The sequence below is a fragment of the Protopterus annectens genome, chromosome 6.part0 (assembly GCF_019279795.1).
Source record: "Protopterus annectens isolate FY-2018-M chromosome 6.part0, PAN1.0, whole genome shotgun sequence".
NCBI classification, from domain to species: Eukaryota; Metazoa; Chordata; order Ceratodontiformes; family Protopteridae; genus Protopterus; species Protopterus annectens.
In genome coordinates, this window is record NC_056737.1 from 66,535,203 (window position 1) to 66,549,154 (window position 13,952).

At 39.6% G+C, this 13,952-nt stretch overlaps 1 protein-coding gene across 1 annotated transcript in view; it reads left to right on the forward strand.

Moving 5' to 3' along the window:
* The window catches only part of SIPA1L1 (signal induced proliferation associated 1 like 1), a 2,148,853-nt gene that overhangs the window by 458,888 nt on the left and 1,676,013 nt on the right, over window positions 1–13,952 (forward strand). The gene's annotated exons all lie outside the window — the stretch shown is intronic.

Consider the following 13,952-nt stretch of genomic DNA (forward strand, 5'->3'; position numbering starts at 1 on the left):
CACCTCACACGCTGGTATTGTAGAGAAACTCTCAAAGCTAAATGTAAATCCCTATACAACTGATTGAATAGCAAATTGGCTCACAAACAGAACCCAGGAAAGAAAGGTGGGTGGCTTTACCTCCTCCAAAAGACTAGCCATTAGCAGTGTACCCCAGGGTTTATTTCTTGGGCAGAGGTAATGTTAAGGGCTTGTGGATGACCAACTTTGCAAATACCTGCAAACTTGGTGCCATCATAAATTCCCCATAAATCCACAAGAGTGTTTTTTTTTAAATACTTTTATTGAATTATCACTTGACAGGCAAACTTGCATTTATATAAAAGCAATCAAACTGTATTAACAAGGGCACGTTTACAAATATTATACTTCACATATATTTCTATATATCATATAACCTAAGAAACATTATATAAACTATTCAATTCCTGCATTTTTTAAACAAGAAACATCTTTATTAAAGCATCACTTACAACATAGGCAGTCACACATTTAAATAAATGAAAACAATCCACACCGACACAATACTAGTTGCAAGTATCTTACATAACAAACCATACTGACACACTCCCAGTTGCAAACATTATACATCACTTATAATCTACCTAATCCTCTTTGGTCAAACATTACATAGCTCGTTTAAGTCCTGCCTTCATTTTAAACCTCGTTCCTTTCCTATATGTATTGTTCCCACAGTTCCCATTTTATTCCTATGTAGTTCACTCCTACCCTTTTTTGAAGATCTCAATTCCAGTTGTTTTATCTCTGTTACAATGTTCACTACTACTTGTATAGTTGGTTTAGATTTTGATTTCCATTTTCTAGTAATTGCTTTTTTTGGCAGCCACCATAATTAGACACAGCAAGGCCTTACCATTTCTAGGCAATTCCATTTCTGTATCGTCTTCCTCATCACACCAGTCTGCCCACCCAGCATCTCCAACCATGCATTCCACATGGAATCCTTAAAGTCTGTCAACTCACCACAGTCCCAGAAAATATGTTAATTACCTCCTCCTTCCCCTTCATACCTCCAACATTTGCTGTGTAGCTGAGGAAAAATTCTCTGGAGTCTACTTGGGGTATAAAAATATCTTTATAAACATTTGCAAAAAAAAATCCTAAATCTTCTAGATTTTGTTGCATGTTTTGGAGACATACATATATCCCCACATTGTTTCTTTGTGAATTGCTTATCCAATCTCTCTTCCCAATCCTTTCTAACCTCTTCTGATTGATTCTTATAGTTGTCATGCAGTATTTTATATGTTCTACTAATTATTACTTTTTTAATGGCAGCTTCTGTTCTAGATGCCACTAAAAACTCTACCAGTGCTGGTCTTTCATATACTACCCCCTATTTATTTCTCTTTGCTTATACTCTGATATCAATCCCAGACAGGGAAGGCAATCTCTAACCTACAGTCCAAAGAAATTCTTAGTATCTTCCCATTCTGTCATCATTCCCTCTCTAGTTATTTGAGTACCTTGGTTCCTTTGTTAGTTTTCTCCAGTAAATTCCAGCCCCCTCTTGCCTGTTGCCTATATCCCTAATTGCAGTCATCCTTATCGGCAGAATCTTCTTTCTCCATTCTCATGTTGTCTTAGATGTTCTTCGTCTTTCACTGTTGCAGTCATCACATTTGGGTTATCTGCTTGCAGTAGCCCTCAGTTGGCCTGATTATCAAAGTCTCGTGTCCTGCGTCGGTTGCTGTCTCATGTTCCATGACGTTGGGTCATCAGGGGTATAAAGCATGCAGCTGATGCCATTACATCAGTCTTTCTTGCCGTGCGGTGCATGAAGCAGAAGCAGTTTGCAAGTCCTGTTTGGCCTACTTCTGAAATTTTCATTTTAGAGTTTCAGAACCAAAGCCTTCAACTAAAGCTATGTACCCTGTTGGGGAAACTTTTTCTTGCTCTTTCCCGATGTCAGTAAAAGTTAATAATTGCATTTCTTGTTCATTCATACTGTATTCCTTGCCAAGGCCCTGACCACGATGTACCTTGCTGTTGGATTTGTGCCTTATTTAACCAACAAACTATCCGCCGTTGGTATATTTACGCTTCTAAATATTTCAATTCTCGGTTCAATTATCCAGATATGTCATCAGTAAACCATCCGACTAACGGGATTCCGAAAAAACTCAAAGTTAAAGACAGAGACAGGCCGCCTAGGTCCAAAGCTGCCGACGACGCTTCTCCTAAGCCAGTCGCCAGTTCGCCAGTACTCTGTGAGGCGCTTTCGCAGCCCCTAATACCTGCTACTTCTGATTCTCAGGCCTGTACAGAGACCCATTCGGAGTCCGGTATGCCGCGAGATGCTTCAACTGTGGAACCTGCGGATGTCTCTACCTTGGATGGGTCTAGAGCCGCTATGCAGGCACCGGCTTCTGAGGGTGTATTCAGGCCAACGGACTTGCATATTAAACCAATGCCACCTTCTTTAAGGCCTAAAGCTCAAACCATGCCTAGAAAACTGACGCTAAGGCATCTGTACCTAAAAAACAAATGATAAGAATGGCTGAAGACTTTCTAACTTTAATCAGGGGAAGCCATCCATCCCTTCTAAGAGACCTAGGACTGAGTTTGCTTATGATACTTCTGACCAGGATTCTGAAATTTCTGTTTCCTCTGATGACCAGGATTTACCCTTATCTACCTATGAGGATTCTGATGCAGAGGACTCTATTCCCTCTGCTTCCCCTCCAGAGGATTTCTCTTTTGGTGAAATCTTGCATACTCGTAGGGAGCATTTCCGCTGGGAAAGCCAGGATTACTCTGATTTAAAAAGGAGGCCTAGGGACTTCTTATTCCTGCCTCAACACAGGCCTTTAGCTATCCCTCCTGTACTAGACATTGCTGATGCCTTTTCAGAATCTAGTTTGGCCCCTGATTCTTTGCCTCCTGCTCCCAGAAAACCAGATAGATATTACAGGGTTCCTGATTTTCACAAGTTCCTTTTTAAAAATCCTACTGCGGATCCTGAGACTATTTCACAGGGACCCAAGGGCATTAAGGCTGCTACTGCCAAAAATCCTACCCCTTCTGATAGAGACTCCAGGGAGCTGGATAGATGGAGTAAGAAGGTATACACTTCTGCAACCTTGGCCATTAGGGCCTTAAACTGCCAGTTTCATATGTTAAAGTGTCAGCAACATATTATTGGATTGCTTAAACAGAAAATTATGTTGATTCCTGACTGTGCTGAAAATAAAGATTTACATGATTTAATGCATTCTGCTGAACAGGTTGAAAAACATACTTTGCAATGTGAATTTGATTCATTAGAGGCCTCTTGTAGGGCTGCTGTCACTGGGTCTGTACTTAGAATGCATGCTTGGCTTAAGGAACACAATCTTTGCCAGATCATGTTAAAGCTAAATTGTTGTATGCCCCCTTAAATTAGGACTGCCTGTTTGGCAACGAAGCAGAAGAAGTTCTTAAAAAGATGGAGGTAAAAGCTAAATCTATGCAAACTGTTAAAGATTTCCTGCAAGTTCAGCCACCAAGATTTTAGTAGGCATTGGCCCTCTAAGAATTGGTCCTTTCTTGCCTCTTCCAGGCCTTCTCAACCCAAATCCAGAACCAGCAGAAGCCCCAGGTTTCATTCCCAGAGACAAGACTAAGCAGTGGGGGGTTTCCTCTTCCAAATCAGGGAGTAGTAAGACTCCCCCCTATGGAAAGCTGTGTCAATGACTTGACTTTAAAACCTCCAAGCACTTCTCAACTGACTGCTCCTTTAGGGGGACAGATTGCTCTGCAGGCCAAAAACTGGGAACTCATTACCCAGGGCAAATGGGTTTTAAATATAGTTCCCCAAGGATACAGATTTCACTTCTACATGTTACCAACCCTAAACGGTTGGCCAGATCTACCCCCAAATCAATGGGCAGAGGCTAAAAAGCAAGTACTCTCTCTCTTAAGCATAAAGGCTATTCAAACTGTACCAGAAGAGGAAAAGGGACAAGGTTTCTGTTCAAGACTTTTCCTGGTACCCAGAAAAGACAATTCATGGCGTCCTATCCTAGACCTTAAACACTTTTTGGTGATTCCAAAATTCAAGATACTAACTCTTCACAAGCTACTTCATATGCTAGGCAAAGATGCCTGTTTGGCAACACTGGATTTAAAGGAAGCCTACCTGCACATCCCAGTCAGGGAATCTTGCAGAAGATAGCTACGCTTCAAAGCAGGCTACATGCACTATCAGTTCTCTGCATTGCCCTGTGGCTTATCTACTGCACCCAGGGTATTCACAAGTGCCTAGCTCCTGTCATTGCATTTTGCAGGCAAAGAAAAATTCAAATATACCCATAACTGGACAATTGTCTAATTCAGGCAGAAAGCCAGGACATACTTTTGAATCATCTGGCATTTGTACAAAAGGTGCTAACTTGTCTGGGGTACACCATAAACGAAAAGAAGCCACATCTGGTACCCTGTCAACAGATTGTATTCCTAGGAGCAAGCTTGAACATGACTTCCCAGATTGCTTTCCTCACGCCAGAGAAACAAATTCATTTGACAGCTTACTTCAAACTAGTGGCCACAAAGAACCTGTTATCTGCAAGGCAAATACTACAAGCCTTGGGGTTCATGGCCTCCTGCAGTCTACTAATTCCATATGCAAGACTGCATATGAGGAAACTACAGTGGTATCTATAAAAGCCTATGGTGTCAACATTCTCAGGATCTAGAAGCGATGATTCCTATCATACCTTGCCTACGGCTAGAATTCCTTTGGTGGACAGAGGCCCGCCACCAAAACAAGGGGCTGCCAGTCACTCTACCCCCTGCCGCCCAAGCCCTAACAACAGAAGCATCAGACTGTGCATGGGGGGCCCACTTGGCAGGTAAGTGCATTTAGGGCAAATGGAACCAAAGTCAAATGCACCTGCATATCAATCAAAAAGAAATGTTAGCTGTACAGAATGCTCTGACAGCCTTCAAGACCACATTCTTCCAGGACAATTAATCGTACAGATGGAAAACACCACTGTTATGTGGTACATAAGCAGGGGGGAACCTATTCATGCCCTGTCTGCAGACTAGCCATGGCTTTGTGGAACACAGCCTTGAGCTACCAAGTGTACCTACAGGCTCAGTTCCTGCCTTGAAACCTAAACACACTGGCAGACAATCTAAGCAGAAATTTCATGGACCCACACGAGTGGAAACTGGAACCAAAGACATTCAACATGTTGATAAACAAATGGGGGAGCCCAGATATAGACCTGTTTGCCTCCCCCCAGAACTACCAATTGGACAAATTCTGCACAAGGGCTCCCCACAAACAAGCTTGGAAAGTGGATGCCCTGTCCTTCACCTGGAAACATTTTATCAGTTTATGCCTTTCCTCCTCTGCCTCTTCTCACCAAGGTACTACTAAAGATCAAACCAAGGATGATACTGATTGCACCAGACTGGCCATGCCAATACTGGTACCCCCTCTTGCGCAGTGTGTCACTGCTGGATCCATGGCATCTGCCCCAGATCCCTACCCTGCTGCCCCTGCAGGAGGGCCAGATTCTGCACCCTCATCTTCAAACCCTCAATCTGGCAGCCTGGCTAATTACCTGAGCTGTCCGTTACCATCCCTCAGTAAACAAGTGTTGGATGTCATTCTGGAGGCAAGAAGGCCTAGTACTAGAAAATATTATGCTGAAAAATGGAAAAGATTCTGTTCCTGGAACCAAGCTCAAGGGATGGGCACAACAGCGCCCAATTTACCTCAAGATTCTTCAATACTTAACTGAGATGCTTCACAAGGGTCTTTCTTTTTCCTCCATCAAAATTCATGCCTCAGCCATTTCAGCCCATTACAACACAGAACCACCCCTCTTCTGTCATCCACTGCTCAGGCAGTTCCTCAGCGGTGCCAAGAACTTAAGACCGCCTAGGAGAGCCCTAACTCTAGCCTGGGACTTTAACTTTGTATTGGAAAAACTAACTCTGCCTCCTTTTGAGCCAGCTGCAAGTGCAGAGTTGAAATTCCTTTCTTGGAAAACAGCCTTCCTTTTAGTCATCACTTCAGCAAGAATGGTGTTTGAATTACAGGCCCTTATGGCAGTGGAGCCTTTCATCATCTTTCATGCGGACAGGGTGTCCCTCAGGACCAATCCCTCCTTCATGCCCAAGGTAGTATCCAGTGCGGCTCTTAATCAGTCCATTCATTTATTTTATTTATTTATTTATTTTACATTTGTTGACCAGGCTAGTCTAACTGGATATATGTCCATTTTCAGTAGAGATCTCAGTTTATCATTTTCAGTAGAGACCCGAGGAGAAAAGCTCTGAGAAAAAAATGTATCATACATAGAGTCTACAGAAAATAGTGGCAAAAACACAATACAATTACATACGTTTGAAACTGATTAGTAATATGTTAAAGCAACAATTTTTAAAGTTACATATAGTAAAAAACATATTGGTTTTATCAAGTTGTGTAAAAAAAAAAATAAACAAAAAACATTTATTGTACATGAGTTTATGCAGCACAGTAAAAAGGGAAAAAGAAAAAATGTAATTGAATCAAAAGAAAAAAAAAAATGTAGAGGATAGAGAAGTACCGGAAAAAAATGTTTCTAGTGGATACGTATATAGAGAAAGGGAGAAATAGTATCAGTCAGGATTGGTGCAGGGGCAGGTCCATTTGTTTTTAATGAAGATTTTCAGTTGTTTTTTGAAAAGGTTAGTGGAAGTAAGGGATGTAATTTCTCTTGGAAGTTTGCTCCAAGTATTTCCAACAGCAATGGAGAACAGGAAGTCCCCAGATTTGTTGTTGGATTTTATGGTGGCTACTTGTAGTTTTTTTAGCAGATCTTAAGGTTGGAAGATTTTTATAGGAGTTAAAAAGGTTACAGAGTATGGGAGTATTTGTAGGATGATGTAAAACCTTGTGGATGAAAATAAGTTGCTGGAAGAGAAGTTGATTTTGTACTTCTAGCCATCCTAGAAGCATAATATTATGGCAATGGTGGGTACGGAAAGGGGCACCGGTGGCATATCTGGCTATGTTATTGTAGGAGGTTGCTAGTTTATTCAGACTGCTTGTAGATAGGGAAGGCATAGAGAAGGGTGGAAATAAGTTGGGTTTGGGCAATAGAAATCTTAGCTGAAGGTGTGAGAAAGGGTTTGATTCTGTAGAGGAATCAAGTTTTCTGTTAACTGATTTAATAGTTGAGTTAATGTGTGTGTCATAGTTGAGATTGTTATCTATTTTTACACCCAGGAGTTTAGTGGTGGTGTTGGGAGCAATTTCTGTGCCATTATTTGATGTAAGTACGAAATTTATGGGGGGACTTCTGTGTGGGTGTAAACAGTAATAATTTCGTTTTATTTGGGTTAAGGAGGAGACATCTTTGATGGAATCAGTTTTCCACTAAGGTAAAGGTTGTTTTGTGTACTGGTTTGTAGTTGAGCTGGGGAGGATGCTGTACATATAAAGGTTGAATCATCAGCATATTGAATGCATGTAGTATGGGGAATGGAGGTTTTCAGATCGTTAACGAAAATAGTGAAAAGGAGTGGTCCAAGAATTGATCCTTGTGGGACTCCAAGGGTGATTGGAAGCTGAGAGGATAAGTTATTGTCCCACAGGACTGCTTGTTTTCTGTTATCTAGGTAGGACTGGAACCATTGTACTAATTGAGAATTAAGAGAAAGTGATTTAAGTAGACCAATCAATAGTTGGTGGTTAACCATATCAAAGGCCTTTGAGAGGTCTATGAAAAGTGCAGAAGATAGCAGGTTAGAATTCCTATTTTTATTAATGCAGTCTGTAAAGGACAGAAGAGCAGTTGTGGTACTATGGTGTGGTCTGAAACAATGTCGGCAGTCCACTAATAGTTTATTTTGGAGGAGATAATGCAGTAGTTGACGGTGGATACATCTCTCCATAATTTTTGCTAGGGGAGAGAAGGGCTGTAGGGTGGAAGTTTGCTAATTCATTTGAGGTACCTCCTTTATGCAAAAGGATGATATGAGAGACTTTCCAGATGGATGGGACATAGGATTCAGAAATGGTTCTGTTTATTAAGATAGAAATAGGGTAGGCAAGTACATCTGCTGCAATTTGCAGGTATTCGGCTGGGAGGCGGTCAGCTGATGGTGTACATACATGGTTTAAGTTTTAGAAGCAAGGAATGTATGAGAGATGTTGGAACAGGCTGGAGGTTGAGTGTTTGGGGCAAGGTGGTTGGTGAGGGTAATTTGGTGGTGATCGCAGGTGGCAAGGTATTTGCTAGTGATTGGACTGTTTCAGAGAAAAATATATTAAAGGTGTCAGCAATTTGGTTGGGAGAAGTTTGAGTTAAGTTAGAGGGGGTAGGTGTTTTGGACTGTCCTGGGTGGAGTAGTTTACTGATTCCGGACCAAAACTTTTGTGGGTTTTGCTGTTGGGTTTGTTGGAGATTTAGGTAGTAGTTTTTTTTGTCAAGGTATGTAGATTTTTTATTGTATTACGAAGTTCTCTAAATTTTAGGTGGTCAGTTGGGTTTTTAGTTTTTCTCCATTTGGACCAGAGTTTATTTCTTAGCCGGATGTTTAGCCTGGTATCCTTAGAGAGCCAGGGAGCTGGTTTGTTTTTGATTCTAACAGTGCAAGTGGGAGCATGGTGATCTAGGATTTGCAAAAATGGTTTGTTAAAGAATGATACGGCTTCATCAAGTGGTAGATATTTTAGGGGAACCAATTACAAGCTTTGAGCTCAGCTTGGAAGTTAGCTGGGTTGAGATTTTTCTTGTTTCTGGTAGTTCTAAAAGCTATTTGATTGTGAATATGGGTCTTTTGCCTAGAAATGAAAGTAAGAGAATGGGAGTATACCTGTTTTATAGGCAAGGTGGTTGCTATTTACTAGTATCCAATCTAAGGTGGTTTGTTTCTTGCTAGGTTTATGGGTTCTGGTAGGGAAGGTAATGATTTGATGGAAGCCAAAGAGATTTATATGAGTAGTAGGGTTGGCAGAGGTACAGCCATTCCAGTCAGTAATTAAAGTCTCCGAGGAGTATGGTTTCTTGAGGTAGGGACCTGGAAAGCCAGCTAAGGGTATTTTCAAGAGTGCTAATGTTATTTTCTGGTATGATATATGAGCAAATAATGTATAAAGCTTTATTTGGATTAATTTGGAACTTCGAGGTAAGAATTTCAGCATAATTAGGTGATGGTGGATGTATATCTAATGATGTGAACTTCAATTCAGATTTGAACAGTATTGCAACTCCACCACCCTTTTTATTAAGACGGTCAAGTCTGAGAATGTTATAACCTGGGGGGATAATGTCATTGTCTTTAGTTGAGGGTTTAAGCCAAGTTTCAGTAAGGCATAAGATTTGCCAACCTTCTTTTCTAATCCACGGAACAAAGGGGAACGTATACTCCACTCCTTAGATATGCACAAACAACTTAGATATTACTTGGACAGGACTAAACCTCTCAGGAAGTCTGAGCAGCTTCTGGTGGCATTTGCTGCAGGGGCAGAGGGGAAGGCCATTTCAAAGCAAACCATTTCTAAATGGATAGGCCACTGCATTTATTTCTGCTATAAGCACCATTGAAACCTATCCCACAGGGGATAAGACCACATTCTACCAGGGCTGCATCTACTTCTACAGCCTTTTTCAGAAGTGTCCCTACCAGGGACATCCTAGAAGCTGCTACCTGGAGTTCTGTACATACTTTCACCAAGCATTACCATTTGCCAGTTTTCTCTAAATCCAGGGCTGGTTTTGCTATCGCAGTTTTGCAGGGCCTTATAGCTGGTCCTAATGCTATTTAAATTCCTCCTCCCATCCTTAGCTTTGGAAATCTACCCAAATGTGATGACTGCAACAGTGAAACATGAAGAACGTAGTGCAGTTGTGTACACTTACCGTAAATGTAGATGTTCGAGTGTATTCACTGTTGCAGCCCTGGTTACCCTCCCTCCAGCCCCCTAACTTCTTTTGGCTATGCCTCTATTCCTTTTTCACTATGCTTAAAAAAGCTTTCTGGTGTATTTGCTTTTTTGTTGGAGGTATAACCTTGTGTGTGTGTGTGTGTGTGTGTGTGTGTGTATATACACATATATATATATATATATATATATATATATATATATATATATATATATATATATATATATATATATATATATATATTAGGGGGCACATGACATCATCTGGGGCAAGAAAAACTGATGTAATGACGTCGGCTGAATGCTTTATACCCCTGACGACCTGACATCATGGAAGATGAGACGGCAACCAACGCAGGACCCAAGACTTTGATAATCAGGCCGACTGAGGGCTACTGCAAGCAGATAACCCAAATGTGATGACTGCAACAGCGAATACACTCGGAACATCTACATTTATGGTAAGTGTACACAATTGTACTTTCTTAGGATACTTTCCAGATATAATATTCTGTATAATTATTGTTATTCTCTGTAAAGGCTTTGCCATCTTCCCCTCCCAGATAAAGTCCTTCAGCTCTTTATTAATTGCTATCCACACCTTTTGCTTTAGTTGATAAAAATATGCCTGACCTGTGTATAAGAATAATGGGACTAAAAACATTTTAACTGCTTATATCTTACTATCCATATCCATATATCAAAGCTTCCATTTTCCCAGTTTTTGTATTATCTTTTATTTAATCTCTTTCTACATATCCTTAGTAGCCACACAAGAATCATTTTTAATCCGTACTCTTAAATAATTAATTTTATCATGTCCCAATAAATGTGGATACTGCTGAAGCAATTCATATGTTGGTACATAATTTATTGCTATTGCCTTTGTTTTAGCTTCATTCATTTTGTATCACGAAAAGGTTTGAAACTGCTTCAAAATGTTCCACAACACTGTAATGTCTCTCTTTAGTTTCGTCAGGCATAACATAATGTCATCAGCAAATAGAGCCAGCTTTTCTGACTACTATACCAGTTATATCCTTGAATTTCTGTCCCTTATTTCTTTGCCACTGGTTCTACATAAAATGCAAATAACAAGTGGGAAAGAGGACACCCCTGCCTGGTTCCTCTGCTCACGCAGAATTATCAGAGTACCCAACCCACTTTAATTTTTACCTCTAATTCCCTCATATATCCTCCTAATCAACCTTATAATTCTTTCAGGAAATGCAAATGCTTCCATTGCCCTGCTCATAAAGTTCCAGCTTACTCTGCATCAGGACCAACCAACAACAATGGTATTTTCTTACATTCTGCTTCCCTCTAGATCATAAGTGTTCTGTTAACGTTGTCAAATGTTTGCCTCCCCTCCACAAAACCACAATGATCCATGTTGATCAATTTTGGCATTTATTTTTGCCATTCTTTTAGCCATTATAGACACAAACACTTTATAATCGTGTTTAGTATTGAAATGGGCCTGTATGAAGCTAGATCTGATGGACCATTACCCTCTGTTGGTGTTACAGTCACCACTGCTTTTTTCCAGGATGTTATTTTTCCTCCTCTTAAAATTCTGTTGAACAAAACCTACCAGATCTTTATCAGCTTTTTCCCTCCTAGCTTCCAAACTTCCACAGGAATACCATCTATTCCTAGGGGACTTTCTTGTAGATTGACTATACATCACAGTTTTTATCTCATCTCCTCATATCCTAACCGTTAGTAATTGAGCCTTATCTACTTCCAGCCTTGGCATATTTAATTCTTCCATAAACATTTCTATTTGTACATTTTCTTGATTTCCATATTTCTCTGCTTTATACAGACTTTCATAGAATTTTCGAAATATTTCTTTGTTATAGGCTCCCTAAGCATGGGGACAACCCTTTCTGCTTTCTCTTGCTTGAGTTGTTGTGCTAAAAGTTTTTGTGTTGCACTGTTATCAAAAACAGTTGCATAACAGCAGTCTTTCTAAACATGTGTATATTATCAAGGTAATCCTTTATTTTCTGCTTTGCATTCTGCGGTTGATCCTCCTCTTGTTCTGTGAGATTCTCCCTTCTTCTGCAATACTTAAACATTTGTCAGTCCCTCTAAGTAATTTTTGTTACTTCTTAACCATAGCTCCCTTTTTTTTATTTCCACCCTATTTTTAAACTCCACCTTAATTTTATCCCACTCCTAGCTATGTTTTCAGAAGTAATTTCTATCCTCCCGAATAGTTTTTGAATACTCTTCGCTACCCATTCCTTAAATTCCTCTCTCTTCAACAGATAGGTGGGAAAGTGCCAATGTCTTGTTTTTATTTCATTACGCTGTGTTTTTATTTTAGTGATTATTGGCACATGATCTGAAATAGATATTGGGTGTGTATCAAGACCTTCAGTTAAATGCACATGTTCCTATGAAATTCTGTCTAGCCTAGTTCAGTTTTTCTATATTGGGGAATAATATGTAAATTCACTTTGAACTCCTGTTACTGAATTCGCATCTTCTGTGCCAAATAGTTTCAGAAATTTCTTCAAAAATCTACCCTCCTTTGTTATACTTTCCCTTCTGGGCCCCCCCCCCCCAAAACACATATTCACTGTTGCAAATAAAATTCCATTCCCCACCTGTAAGTAATATTCCTTGTTGAAAACTGATTATTTCTCCCAGAATTTTCTTAAGCTCCATTACAGCAGTTTTAGGCGGAATGTAAATACATACCAGTGTAATCCTCCTCCCTTGCCAATAGCCCCTTAGCTCTACAAATCTGTCATTGTTATCTTTTTTGTTCTATAATATTACTATTGAAGCTCCTCTTGCAATTAATACAAGTATTCCTCTTTTCCTTTGTCCAGATATTACACTGAATAACCATCCTGAAAACCTTTCTTTATCAAATTTACATGTTCAGTTCTTTCCAAGTGTGTCTTCTGTAACATAGCCATTTGCACTCTACATTTTTTGTTGTAGTTCACTCTTCTTTCTTTTTTGTATTTATCTGTGAGACCATTGACATTTAAATATATTACAGAAAGCATCATTGTATTAAAAAGTTATTATTCCCATCTTTTATGTATAATACCTTTCTTGCTAAATGTCTATAGTTCCAACTTTTGTGTTGCATGCATACACTGTTTGGCAAGTTGAACTTTTATATAGTTGTTTCTTGTCATATCCATTTGAGCCTATGCCACATCTTGCAAAACTTTTTGTTTTATTGAAAGCCCTCAAAAAATCCCCAATACCCCCCAAAACCTATTGATTTAATACTAACACACAAAACTATATACATCTTCAAATATTGAAGTTTTACCCTCCTGATAGGAACAAATATCCCAAACTGACAGCCACACTCACAGAAATGAGCTAACCCAAAAGAAAGGTTATCCATGCTAAGATGCATGGTGCAGCCTTTGCTTCTAAGTGCTAACTGATTTTGTGTTATCTTTATAGCTCTCCCAGCTGAGAAAACCCCTGAATGGTTTCAGAGAACATTATCTCCTAGCCAGTTTCTCTCTTATTTTTTTCTCCAGCCAATCACTCTCCACCAGACTGTAACCAATTTCTCTTTATCGGATTGCCTCCATGGAGGCATGACAACCAGTCAGTTTTTCTTTATCAGATTGTTTCCATGGAGATGTGAGGGCCAGATAACAGACTTGCTATCAAGCATACATTAATTTGCTTCTTTTTCATGTATTTGTCTTCTCTTAAAACTTGTTACTAAATCAATCTAAGGTCCTTAATCTAGTCATTCCTCATGCAAGAATGAGAAAAAGCACATTAATGTATCTTTTGAAATGCTCTTTTAATCAGTCTTTTGCACATTGTTATTGCCTACACTTCTTAAAACCGAACAAAAAGAAAGAGAGAAGGGAAAAAGAAAGGGAGAAAAAACAGCAGCACTTCTTTACAATCCTCATTGCACTTAAAAACAACTGAGAAGACTTTACTTCGTAGGATGCAAAGAAAAACATACACCACAAAAATAGTAGTATTAAGAAAAAAAAAGTTTTCTTTACTTACAGTGAGCTTTCTCCCTTCCCCTCCCAAAAGCATTTTTCCAAAC